Source organism: Anoplolepis gracilipes, chromosome 7 (genome assembly GCF_047496725.1).
Source record: "Anoplolepis gracilipes chromosome 7, ASM4749672v1, whole genome shotgun sequence".
Classification (NCBI taxonomy): domain Eukaryota; kingdom Metazoa; phylum Arthropoda; class Insecta; order Hymenoptera; family Formicidae; genus Anoplolepis; species Anoplolepis gracilipes.
In genome coordinates this window covers 5074953-5087582 of record NC_132976.1, presented here as the reverse complement: position 1 = coordinate 5087582, position 12630 = coordinate 5074953, and the positions used below count along the sequence as shown (strand labels likewise).

Genomic DNA, 12630 nt, shown 5'->3' with positions numbered 1-12630 from the left:
ATAGCTTTGTTTATTCCATTCTTATAATGCTAACTTTATTTGGCTATTTACCCAAATTCAGATTCGATCCGTGTATGTGAGTGTGTATGTGTTTTGTGTGTTCGAATATATAATGCATACATTCAGAGATTCGGAGGATCCGATCAATTTAAGATTCGAGATCGAAGTGCAAACTGTCTGAATAGTTGGAAACTAGAAAACCGGAAAATTCCGTGCACTGGTTCGAGGGCCATCGGATACAGCGAACGCGATTATTCGTCCATACGAATAACCGTTGCATAGTAATATACGAGCAATAATCGGCGCATTACAGTTTCTGCCCTACATTGACCCACGTTTAAAAGCCGTTATTATATGAAGGGAAATTGTCACGTTGCCACAGCTAACGTGTTTATTCACGTGGAGTGCGATGTCAATTCTCCGAGTTGCGAAATTTGCGCGAATCGCCAATATAAACGGAAGTAAATATTGGAGATGCGTAAATCAAAATAATTCTCAAAGATAACTCTATTTAGTTTAATATATTAATAATACTGCGTTAGGAATATTTAAAAAAATTTTTATTCTAAATAAATTTTTAATCGTTAAAAGTTAAAACATGACTGTCGAGCAGTGACACTATAAATACTTCAAAAGAAATTATTCATGATGATGATGTACGTTTATCAAACGTTGTTGCGGTTTATTTGCAGGGCGAGTCATACATTGACCGAGAATCAAATTAAAATCGATACATGTGATTTAATACGTTACATCACATGTGATTCAACTTTAAATTGGTACAGTTTTTTAACTTTAGTTAAAATACTTTAGTACAAATATGAAAAATATATTTAGTATTGTTATTAGTTAAATGCATTTTATATATTCGTTTTATTCAACTAACATATTTAATCTTTATGAAGAGTATATTTTAATTTCTGACGAAATAACATTTTACATTATATTATACGATGATTAAGTACATTTGATATTTACTAAATTGTAACGAATATAATAACGTTAATTATTTTGTTGAAGTTTAAAGCAAAAATTTTTTGCTAATTTTAGGCGGATATCATTTCGCTTTATTTCAAATGATGTAAGATTATTAATGAATCTGAAAAATGAGGAAACTAGAACACAATATAGCGCGTGAAATATAATATTTTGAAATATTTCTTATTTAATATTTCAATTTTTTTATTTACATTCATGAGTTAAATTTCAAGCGATTTGCATTTTTTATAATTAATATATCCTTGTATTTTAATAAAAGATCAAAATAAGTGAAAGATATTAAAATTAATTAGTCGCGCTAATTTATTATATTTATATATATCAAGCTTATTATTAATTAGAATTTTCAATTTTCTTTTGCTATAACATATCATACATATTTCAAAATAATACGGCACGTAGAATATTTTTTTCTACATGTATTATATACATAATGATGTAAAATTGATAATTATCATGAAAAAAAGAAAATTATATAAAAAAATAATATAATAATTTTATAAACAAATAATTATAATTAAAATTGCTTACCTCATGGTTGCTCGCTATCGCCCGATGCCTCCCTGGGTTTTCTCTCCTCTCTCTTTTTTTGTTGCTCCTCATGACATTCACACTCGCGAAAATCGTTAATTACGTTCGCGCTAATCAGCAGAATAATAATCGCGCGGCACTTTGTACGACACTCCCTACGTTTATATAACATGTATCTTATATACATACATGAGTACGAGAAACTAATGTGAAAACTAAAATAGCATTCAACTATGATTCGTATGCCTCATGATAACCATGAGGTTAAATTAATCCGTCATTATTCGGTGCGTAATCTTATTTATATTTGATACTAACTATAATAATATGTAATCTCATTTTGAAACAGTTAATATTTTGTATTATAATAAAATTGTGGATATACCATAACCGAATTAAAATTAATGTCCCGCAAGGTTTAATAAAAAAAATATATACTATTACTGTATGAACCATTTATGCGATAGATTTTGATTGATGTAACATACGCGTCTCAATCAATCACTCGTATGCTAAATCAATGCCGAATTTTTACAATGTAATTAATAAATATTAAGTATATGTTATTAGATACAATTATAATTGAACGTCGTTCTTCTCAACTAATTTTATATTCACGACGATTTGATGACGATTGAAAATTATATTATGATGGAATGTAAAGTTTTTTTTTTTTTATTTTAATATCACACGATGCTAAAGTCGAGATAAATGTCAGTTAAAACGCAATATATATACCTTCCAAAAACATATAATAATGATTTATATTATCAGTATAATATTTATAAATTTTATAAATCGTTATATACACGTATATGCTATACGTATACGCTTACGCTTATCGTTGATTACGAGAATTTAATCGCATGGATTGACAATTTCAAATTTGTAATGAAAGATCTTGTGTGATAGTATCGCGGATCGTATTTAAGAGATAATACGATGATATACGGATGAAATATGGCTACCTTCTCGCGACGTGACTAACAAGGATACGGTATGTAAATAACATCGCGCTAACAAAACCGACTACCATGTATCAATACGCGTTGTCGTTATGAAATATTTAATGTACTATGAAATATTGTATGTAAATGTTCTTGTGTAGGAATATTTTGTTTCTTAAATATACTGTAATCAATTATAAAAATCTTTAATATGTATAATAAAGTAATAATTAATCAATATTTAATGTATCACGACTTTTTGTCGTTACTTAATCTTTCAATCGGTATTACATTTCGCGTATTATTCCGTTTTTAAGGCGAAAGTAATGAAAATCATGCTTAAATCAGCGAAAAATTTTAAGCGTAATACGATATCTGAATTGAAGTATTAAGGAAACAATTATCGCCCGTAAAGATTGCGATGAAACGAGAATGTATAATTCCTATCACTTCGATTTGTAAGGAAAATGCTCGGAGACGGAATTTTACTAAGATGGATAACGTATAAGATACTCTCCTCAACGCACGAACGTTCATTGAATAGTAACGACCTTGTCGTTCACGTCTCGGTCCTTGTACTCTTCCCCCACTCAATATATTTTTGGTGGGGAGTATATCTCTTACTATACGACGCGCCTCGCTAGGACGCAGCTCACGCCTTACGATGACGTAGTAACATTCCTATCAAGGCCGTAAACAAGGACGTTGTATATAAAGACATCGCTCTTTCTTAACACATTGAATACTTGAAATGTGTAAATCGTGCGAATACATATAAAATCGTCGCTTCGATATTCTTACATTTTAAATCTCGAGAGTTATCAATACACGAATCATCGGATTAAAATATATAACGCAAACGAAGTTTATAAAGAAATAACGAAAAGCGATAGTAAATTAAATGTTACGATTGAGTTGAAAGTGTGTTAAAATTAAAATTGACAGAACAAAATATTCCCTTTCAAAGTGTTTCTTTAATAATACATTAAATATTTCGACAAAATATGAATTAATTGACATACGACCTTGACGCGATGTTGCTTATATCACGTATATATTATACGCCGCTAAGGCCGTGATTGTCATTCACGTCACGAGGCTCGAGCGAGAAGGTCGTCAGACAAGACGCTTCGTACATCGTTGTATTATTTATTCACAAATACAATCGCGATAAATAATTAAACGCGATCTTTCGTTACGAACAATTGGAAACTGTCAATCCATACAATTATTTAACATTAATGATTAACGATATTCATAAGCATGCATTTTACATGACTTACGCTCAATCGTTATTTTTTTAACGAGTTGAAAAGCATAATGATGCGATAAATTATATTTCTATAATATTAATATATTTGATATTTGTATATTACATGATCGAAATGTATTGCATGAGTGATTAATAAAATGATAGTACATAATTTTTTTGCTGAAATTTGTGAAACTTTAATTTTAATTTAATAATTTAATACTTTGATAATTTAATAATTTTAATTTTGTACATCTATAGTTTTATTACAATACAAGATATTAACTATTTCAAAATGAGAACACTATTAATTAATATAATATGTGTCGCTGTGGCAAGTGATGATGAATTAATTTAATCTCGTGGTTTTCGTATGTCGTATGAATCACATAGTTGAATATTATTATAATTTTCACGTTGTTCTCTCGTTGCTATAATATAATAAGAATCGTATTATAAACGTCGGGAGTGCCGTATAAAGTGCTGCGTGATTGTCGTTTTGTTGATTAGCGCGTTCGTAATTAATGGTTTTCGCGAGTGTGAGTACCATGTGAGAAGCAGCAAAGGAGCAGCAAACAAGAGAAGAGGAAAAACCTCGAGAGAGACTCTCAAAGGACAGCGAGTAATCACGAAGTTAGTAATTTAATTAATTATAAATATTTGTTATTTAAAAAATTAATTTTCTTTTTATTTCTACGATCTGTGATACATTTTACATAATTATGTATGTATGTACATAAGTCTGTGTTGAATAGTCTATAGAATATTCAACATTCAGCGTTAAAAAAAAATTATATTATTTTGAGATATGCAATTTTTTTTCTTAACATCAAGTATTTTAGAAAATCCAATAATAATTTTTATTTTTTTAGACATAAAACTGTAATTTTTATTTTTATCATAATTTTGTCACTTTATGGATGTATGTTTAATTTCGACATATCTACTTAATGTCTTAACTAAATTTTTGCTTTAAGAACGCTTTGAAGAACTTTATTGAAATCTTTGATTCGCATATTAAAATATGATAAAGGAACATAATAATTCCGTTTTCAAACACTCTCCTAAAGTAATATTGCCGGTTTTACCGTGTGACCGATCTTTATAATTTCAAAAGTAATTTCAAAGTATCAGTGTCTATTTTTAGGACGTTGAGAGAATATTCGGCAAACTCGGTTCAATTAAGTTTTCTTGAAGCAGCGAGTCGTTTCGCACGGTTCATCGATGACGGAAAATTTCCGGAAAAATGTTTCTTATTCCGGAATTAATGTTGCGGTGAGTAATTCTCATCCATAGCGTTTGCACGCGCTTCGATGCACCGACTCGAACTTCCTTTCTTCGTTCGTCGTGAAAGCCGACGAAACTCAATCGACGAGAAGTTTGCCTGTCGCGATGCTCCGTCGAGTTGCAACGAGATAGAACGAGGCAAATCAGCGAGCTTGGAGCAACGATGATTCTCGATAGAATCGACGCGGAGATTACGACGACGGTCGTTGCTTTCGGGAACATAAACTTGATTTACGCACTTGTAGAATATCGGTCCGCCTGGAGCGCGCGGGTCATCATTTGTAAAGCATCGAAATATCGAAACTGTTATCGAAAACAGCTTTACGGCCTGGATACGAGGGGAGAGAATGTTGCGGCAGAATTATTTCGTCGTCAGTTGTTCCATTTTACGGATTAAATTTGATCGCGCCGGGAAAAGAGAACTTCCACACAGTGTAATATTTTACGCTCTTCATCGAACGAACTTGCGTGGATGATTTACAATTGAAATTTAGCGATTTCGATAATAAACGATAACAGCGATTTGGAGGCCGGGTTCGCCGATCTCGTTTTTATCACGAATTCGCGGTTCGTGACGTTTCCTGATGAACATATTCACAGCAACGAAATTGATTCTCGGATATGAAATCCTCATTCGTAACGGGAAACTAATCGTAAGATAATTCGACGCGCTAGTAACAACCCTGTGTAAACACCCCGGGATTGAGTTTAACTCAGTCTGCGCATCTAGCATACGTCATCGATTAGCGTCAATTCGCAGTAACGAAGCGTTTCGGTGTAGTGACGCTGTAGTTCAAAATGTTGTACGATTATTGTGGATATCATGCCTTGACGCGAGAACAAAAATATTGTTGAATAAAATTTAGCTCTTTCTTGTTAAATAAAAATATCTTAATTACATATATCCTCGCAAGTATCGGAATAGACATTTCATCTTCAATATCGCGAAAACGTGTAGAATTTCGAATAATAATATATCTATTAGGATATCGCATAGCACAAACTAATTATTTCATTATAATGATATAATGATATAATAATATAATAAAGTAATAATTAATGGTCCGCAATCTGTATGGTAAAATCTGTAAAATAGTTTACATTATAAATCGAATTATATCACATTTGTCCATAATTAAATGCTATCAATTAACCTTTATAATATATATAAAAATATATGTTTTATTATAGACTTATATATTTTTTTTTTTTTGGATGATTACATATGGGTCACAATGTTCTGTCGCAATTTTAGCTGTCTTAAAGTGCTTGAAAAATTTAGAGAAATTTATATATATTCCTTCACATTTGTAGAAAATAATCATGCACAACAAAAGTTAAAAAATAAATTTTTAACATTTTTTATATATATTTATATATATATTAATTAGGATTTCGAAATATTTGATTATTAAATTGTCCATAGAATAAAAAATGACTTATATGTATATAACATATGTATATATTAAAGGACGAATTAGACTATGTCAAAATTAATAAATCTAATACAGTTCGAGAATTTGACAAAGCACTTTTAGCTTTTTAACATAAAAAATTAATAATTAATTTGTCAATTAAAGTAAAGATTTGCCGTGAATAATTTAATCGCAAAATAAGAAAAAATATTTTATATCGAACTAACTTTTTTTATAGTGACTGCACAAAAATACATGCAAATAAAAATTTTAATTCTATAAAAGGTTCAAATTTTGACGGAGCTGAGCATCCAGTTTTTCTTTAAGAGTTAAATACAGCTCAATATTTGATGTTGCTAGATCGAAATGTGAGAGTGATACTGTCCAAAGTAAATTCTTTTTTGTTTTATTTTATTTTTTTATAAGTATTATTCGTGTTATATCACTAAAGTAAATATTTCATATGAAATCTACTAATATATGCTATTTATTAGCAACTAATCTTAATTGTGAGTTAATAGATAAATTCATCGATTATTACATTGCCATGCCATTTTTCATACATTCGATCGTTGACCACGCTTTTGGACATTCGAGATGAAATAATAACAGAATAATGTATCGCTCGTGTGCATTAATGGGACACCGAGCGCGTGTACATTAATGATGAACTCGATTAACCGATACCGTTGGTCACGAGACACAAATCGGCGTTCTGCGACTCGCCCCTAATTGCGAGCAAATATTGTCGGTGTTAGCTGAAATAATAACCCTGGAAATCTGTCGAATAATTCTGCCGGCAACCTGTATACGCTGATGCATCAGCATATGCAGGTTAATAAATGAGAGCCCATAAATTACAGTTTGACATTGGAAATATTTATTTATGCAAAACTCATTGTTTCATCAAGTACGAAATTTTTTGGATTTTTATTTTCTTCGTGAAAACATCATATAAATTGTTTATCTAAATAATATCGTAACCAATATTTTTAGTACAAATAAAGTGTTCTAGTGGAATAATGTAAAAAATTATAATTATATTAGTCAATTTAAGAGACGACGGAATTAAAATAAATAGTATGTTGCAAGATTTAATTTCTAAAATTTGATTTTTTATTTATTACAATGTTACTTGTTTAAATAATTTATTAATCGCAACTCTTTAACATTAGCATTAAATATATATGTATACATGATAAACCGGATGCGATAATGACTTCATTTATTTTGCTTTTGAGTCAAATTATATACTATGCACGGTTGCACACAGAGGGAAACGCGCTTTATAATTTCCAACCATTATCGGGCGCGATGCGCGAATCGCTCGCGGTATTCACGGGAGGATCCTCAAAAATCGAGAATTTATTTGCCCAGCGTGACCGCAACGTTATCCCAAAATAGGTAACCACAAGCGTGTAGTAACCACGATTTGCCGATAGTAACGATCATGTTCCCGTAATGATGGACAAATATTTAACAAGTACCTGCTCTGCACTCTTGTCGAGACGTTAAACTCGACTTTCTCTGTCTCTGCTGAAATTGCAGGAGTTCAAAGCATCGTCGACGGACACGTCCACGCTGACTGCGCTAATGCAATTTTACTTTCAAGTAGAGGATAGAATTTTTTATCATACACACAGGAAAAGTCAGTTGACGAACTTTTCGTGCAGCGAGAGATGAAGAAATAAAGTGTATCTAATATATGACAGATCGTACGCAAAAACATCAAGGATAATAGATGTAGGAATAAAAATTCATTTTTCGATTTTTCTGTATTAAATTAGAGAGAAAAACGCACAATTCTAAAAACAGATTAGGAAAATATTCTATCTATGCAGCAGAAGTTTTGTCAATTGTATAGTATACCTTTTGGAAAATGGAAAACAAACAGAGATTTATATAATTATCTTGTTATACACAGGCAATGATAACGAAAGTCTATCAACGTAACCGACTATATGACTGTTAATGAATAAAAAAAAAATGAAAATTCGCCCGCATATTGCGATTTTAATTCCACAAGCGATTCGGAGGCATTAAATTTGAGCAGGAGTATAAGATTGCGATCGTAAAAAGCCGCGGATACTGGTCGGAGCATTTTCCGATGAAATAACATGTTTGCCAGGAGCATCGGAACAAGAAGGTACACACTTGCTTTTGCTACTTTTTCGTTTCTTATTTCCGTTAACCGGGCCATAACGGAGTACGCGGGTGCTCGCTCCAAGTGTCGGAAGGAGGAAGATTGCAGCTGTGGGAAATAGTTGTATCCCTTGTTCCATGCGCGGAATTATATCGGGAACTCGACGATTTCTTGCTCGGCGCCGGCGGCGTCCGCAAAATTGTAGTGGCCGAGCAAACAAAGTAATCGCATTTCCGTGGATCGCACGTGAGCTCTATTAAATCGCGTTGACGTTTACGGTTGCGGGCTAATACGCGCCGCCATTTAATTTCGAAACTCGTATGTATATATACTCACATGCGGTGTATGATTTCATCTCTCTCGTTCTCTCTCGCGCGGCTGCAAAATAAATGTCAGCTACGCGATTTGCAGTATTATACGTACAGAGATTCTTTTAACGAAATACGGAAAACATATCGCGAGGATGTGCAGATATTATTTTCCAAATGTAATGTAGAAACCAGGTTTTTCATCCCAAAAAAACCATTGCAATTTCTTTTGTAAAAACAAATATGTATTCTTTTAAAACAAATATTCTTTTAACAAAGATTTGCTTCCCTTTGTTATTTTATATATGCAAATTTCTATCATGTCTATATTTATTTATTTGATTTATATCTTGAAAACATTCGCAAATTTTGAATTTTTGTAGAGAGATTTGTTTTGAAAGAAAAATATTTTACTGGACTTATATGCACGTTTCAAGCAGAGAAATTTTCGCATATGTGGCGTATGTAGTGTAATGGATGTTACGCTCGACGGCGATAGTGTTACAGAGTCATATCCGAGATCGTAGTCGCGGTGAATGTATCCGCAGATTTATGCTAATAAAAGTTTCGGGCCGTATATTCGCATATTCACCCGGTGCACGGATTTCAGTCGTCACTTTAAATCGCGCAACAACATTTTAAAGGGCGCAACCTTCTCATCCTCGTAAAGAATACAGGAATGCGGCGGCGCGGCGCACTGTTCCTTAAGATATAACATCGGAGTCGCGCCACGTCTTGGTCCCGTGGAATGTATGCATGAGGTCTCAGGTGCGGCCGAGATATTTTCCAGACCGTCCGGGTACCAGCCGGGGTTAAATTTATAATCTAATTCCTTGCTCGCGTGCACTTCTTTTCTTAACATTAAATCCGTAACAATTGCACAGTTACTCTCTCGTCTATTCAGGAAGTAATCTTAGATACTGCTTATCTATCTGCGAGTATTACTCTATGTATGTTATATCAAATAATTACAGGCGTCTCAAATCATTTACAATGAAAATGATTGATCTTATATATTTAATAGAGATCTCTAATTGATTTAAATTATGTTAAAGTTTTTTTTTGGGAGCGGGGGGGGGGGGGGAGAATTACAAGTAATGTTTCTCATATAAAAATATAAAAAAGGCCATTGATATAAAATTTATATCTTTTATAGAATACGTATATTTCATATTTCTATTCAAACTTTCTAAGGAGAATGCTCGAGTAATATATATGTAAAGATATATATTTTTGTCACGGATGGACACAGAGATCCGACTGTTAATGTCATGTAAATCCGAGCTTACGAAGATCATAACATATGTTTGGCATCAATCCCTTCCCTTGTGAAACAAGATATCTTTTCAATGAAGGACCGTAGGTTTCAGTAGTAGCGGCTCAATCGGGTCAGACGATAGCCGCGGGTTACAGCGGCTATGTACGCTCATACGCGTGTCCCCTTGTTTGATCGATGAGTCTCGATCGTCGAAATTACGCTCGGGTTAGCTAATAATCGCCGTTGTGTTACCACAACGGCATCGCGTTTCCATCTCGCAGCGACATACAATTTTCGGTGCTTCTCTCGCTACGGCCTCAATGATGGGGCGCGCGCGCGCGCGCACAGTGGCATTATTGACAGACATCGCGAATATTGCTCTGATACCGCTTGCACACGCGTATACACATGGCGATCTCGATCATATTCTTGGCGTGCGCGCGTGGCAATCCGGGCTTGTGAAATTCGCTCTCGCGGCGAGTCTGTCATTGTTTCTCGTTGGGTTTCCTATCCGAATCTCTCGCGACTCTGCGTCGTCATTAACTATAGAAGGTCATATGCAATTATAACAGGGTCCACTTTTGAGCGGGTCCTCTTATTGTGAGCGTTGCGCGTGTTGATTGATTGCCTCGCCTCGCTGATTAATCGGATGTCGCTTACTTGAAAAACTGCATAGCGTGCGTGTCGAGTAATGGGAGACAGGAAGGGGGACTATTGTGAAGATCAACAATGCGACTAATGTATTTCGTTCGCGAATTCTGAAAGATATAATGGCCATTGTATTCGTGTGCGCAAGCTGTAATATAATATTAACATTGAGTAGAGCGTAATAAGAAGGTGTTGTTGTTTAAACTCGGATCTTGCATGCGCGAATGATAATACAATAATTTGCTAATAATTATTCTAAATAATAATTTTTCGTATGTATTTATATATGCATATATATATATATATATATATATATATATATATAATGAATTTAGCTTTCGGAAAATGCGTCTATTATTGCATTTTCGTTTTGAACGTAAAAATATATCGGTTTCTTTCGTAAACTTACTAAAGTTATTCGATTTCAAGTTCCGATAAGAATATAACAAGTTTCTTCAACGATCGCTTTCTTCTTCTTGAAAATACGAAGAAAATTACGATAACGGAATAAGCTTAATATGCAAAAATGTAGCGAGCGTAGTTGCTCGGGTTTCTACGGGAGATTTGGGAAATGTCCAGGAATATTATTGAATATTATCGATATCTGAAGGGCCTGACGTTAGCATGGAAGCGTGCAGGCTGCACGCATTGTGGCGATCGAATTTGCTCGCTGCTCCCCGATATCGCACTTGCACAAACGGAATGTCGTAGAAGGTTGATATACCTACAGGTCGCGTATGGAATCCCAACGCAATTTGGCGCAACTCGCGAGCTCTGCGAAGAATTTACTTTGGCGAAGAAAAATCGGCGAAATACCGCGCGATTGGGCGCTTTATAAATTTCTCTTCCGACGATGTGAGTCGGGAACCTGGTCGTAATTTCTGGGTTCGTTTCAGCGAACCAATACGCCTCCGGTCTCGGTGGCTCTTTCAATCGACAAGCCCGCTAGATTACTAACGAAATTCACCTAGCGCGGCTTTTCTTCTTTTTCGTACTCTACTTATGTATTCTATAGCGGACCGTTCGCCGATCGGCGCTGGCTGTTTATCAGGTTAACAAAACACAGACTCCCTTCTCCAGCCGACTCTTAGCTATCCCCGTGCAGTTGGAGTCGAGGTCCCACGGGTGATTGTCATCGACTCCAACTTCTCCGATATTAGGGACGTTGTCCCTCGCTGCAACCTGCAACTTGGTTCCTTGAATAGCATCTGCGTTCTCAATTAGGCATTAATTTTCGATCGATATACTTCGACTATATCAAGACTGTACCCTACATTTAAGCTGTTCATCTTTCATTAAAATTGCTCTAATTAATTGAAAATATATTATCATTGGATCTACTTACAAAAAATTTATAATATATATATATATATATATATATATATATATATATATATATATATATATATATATATTACGGTATTTCAATGTGACTATTGTTATAAAAAAGGAATTTAAAAAATCCATGATGATTGGTCTTCCATATTTTTATCTTAGGAATCAAATATACCTATGACGATTATAAGATATATTTGAACAGCGTTTTTTATAATTCTGTTATTACGTATCAGATGATTCAATTTCATTGTTAAATTTAAAAATTGGGAACGAGTGGCTAAAAGTATAATTAATTTATATTGCTATAAAAGAAAGTTCTTTAAGCAGCAAGCAAGAATAATCGGAGAAAGTTAAACAAAAATCGATGTAACGAGGATAGAGAAGAACGCTCTAACGAACTAAAGTAAATAAGATCTAAGAGTGAAATAACGGTAGAAACAGGAATGAGAGATACTTTCAGCCGGCGCGACATGTAGTCGCGTATTCCGAGTTCTTTTGAACTTC

At 33.7% G+C, this 12630-nt stretch overlaps 1 protein-coding gene across 8 annotated transcripts in view; it reads left to right on the top strand.

The window, feature by feature from the left end:
- Window positions 1-12630, top strand: part of LOC140667432 (kin of IRRE-like protein 3) — a 160277-nt gene that overhangs the window by 53259 nt on the left and 94388 nt on the right. The window contains exon 1 of one of the 8 annotated variants that reach the window (XM_072895377.1): window positions 1419-4362. The exons of the other annotated variants lie outside the window; for them this stretch is intronic. The gene's annotated coding sequence lies outside the window, so the exon portion shown is untranslated. Of the gene's footprint in view, window positions 1-1418; window positions 4363-12630 lie in introns of those variants that run through there. 8 annotated transcript variants of the gene reach the window in all.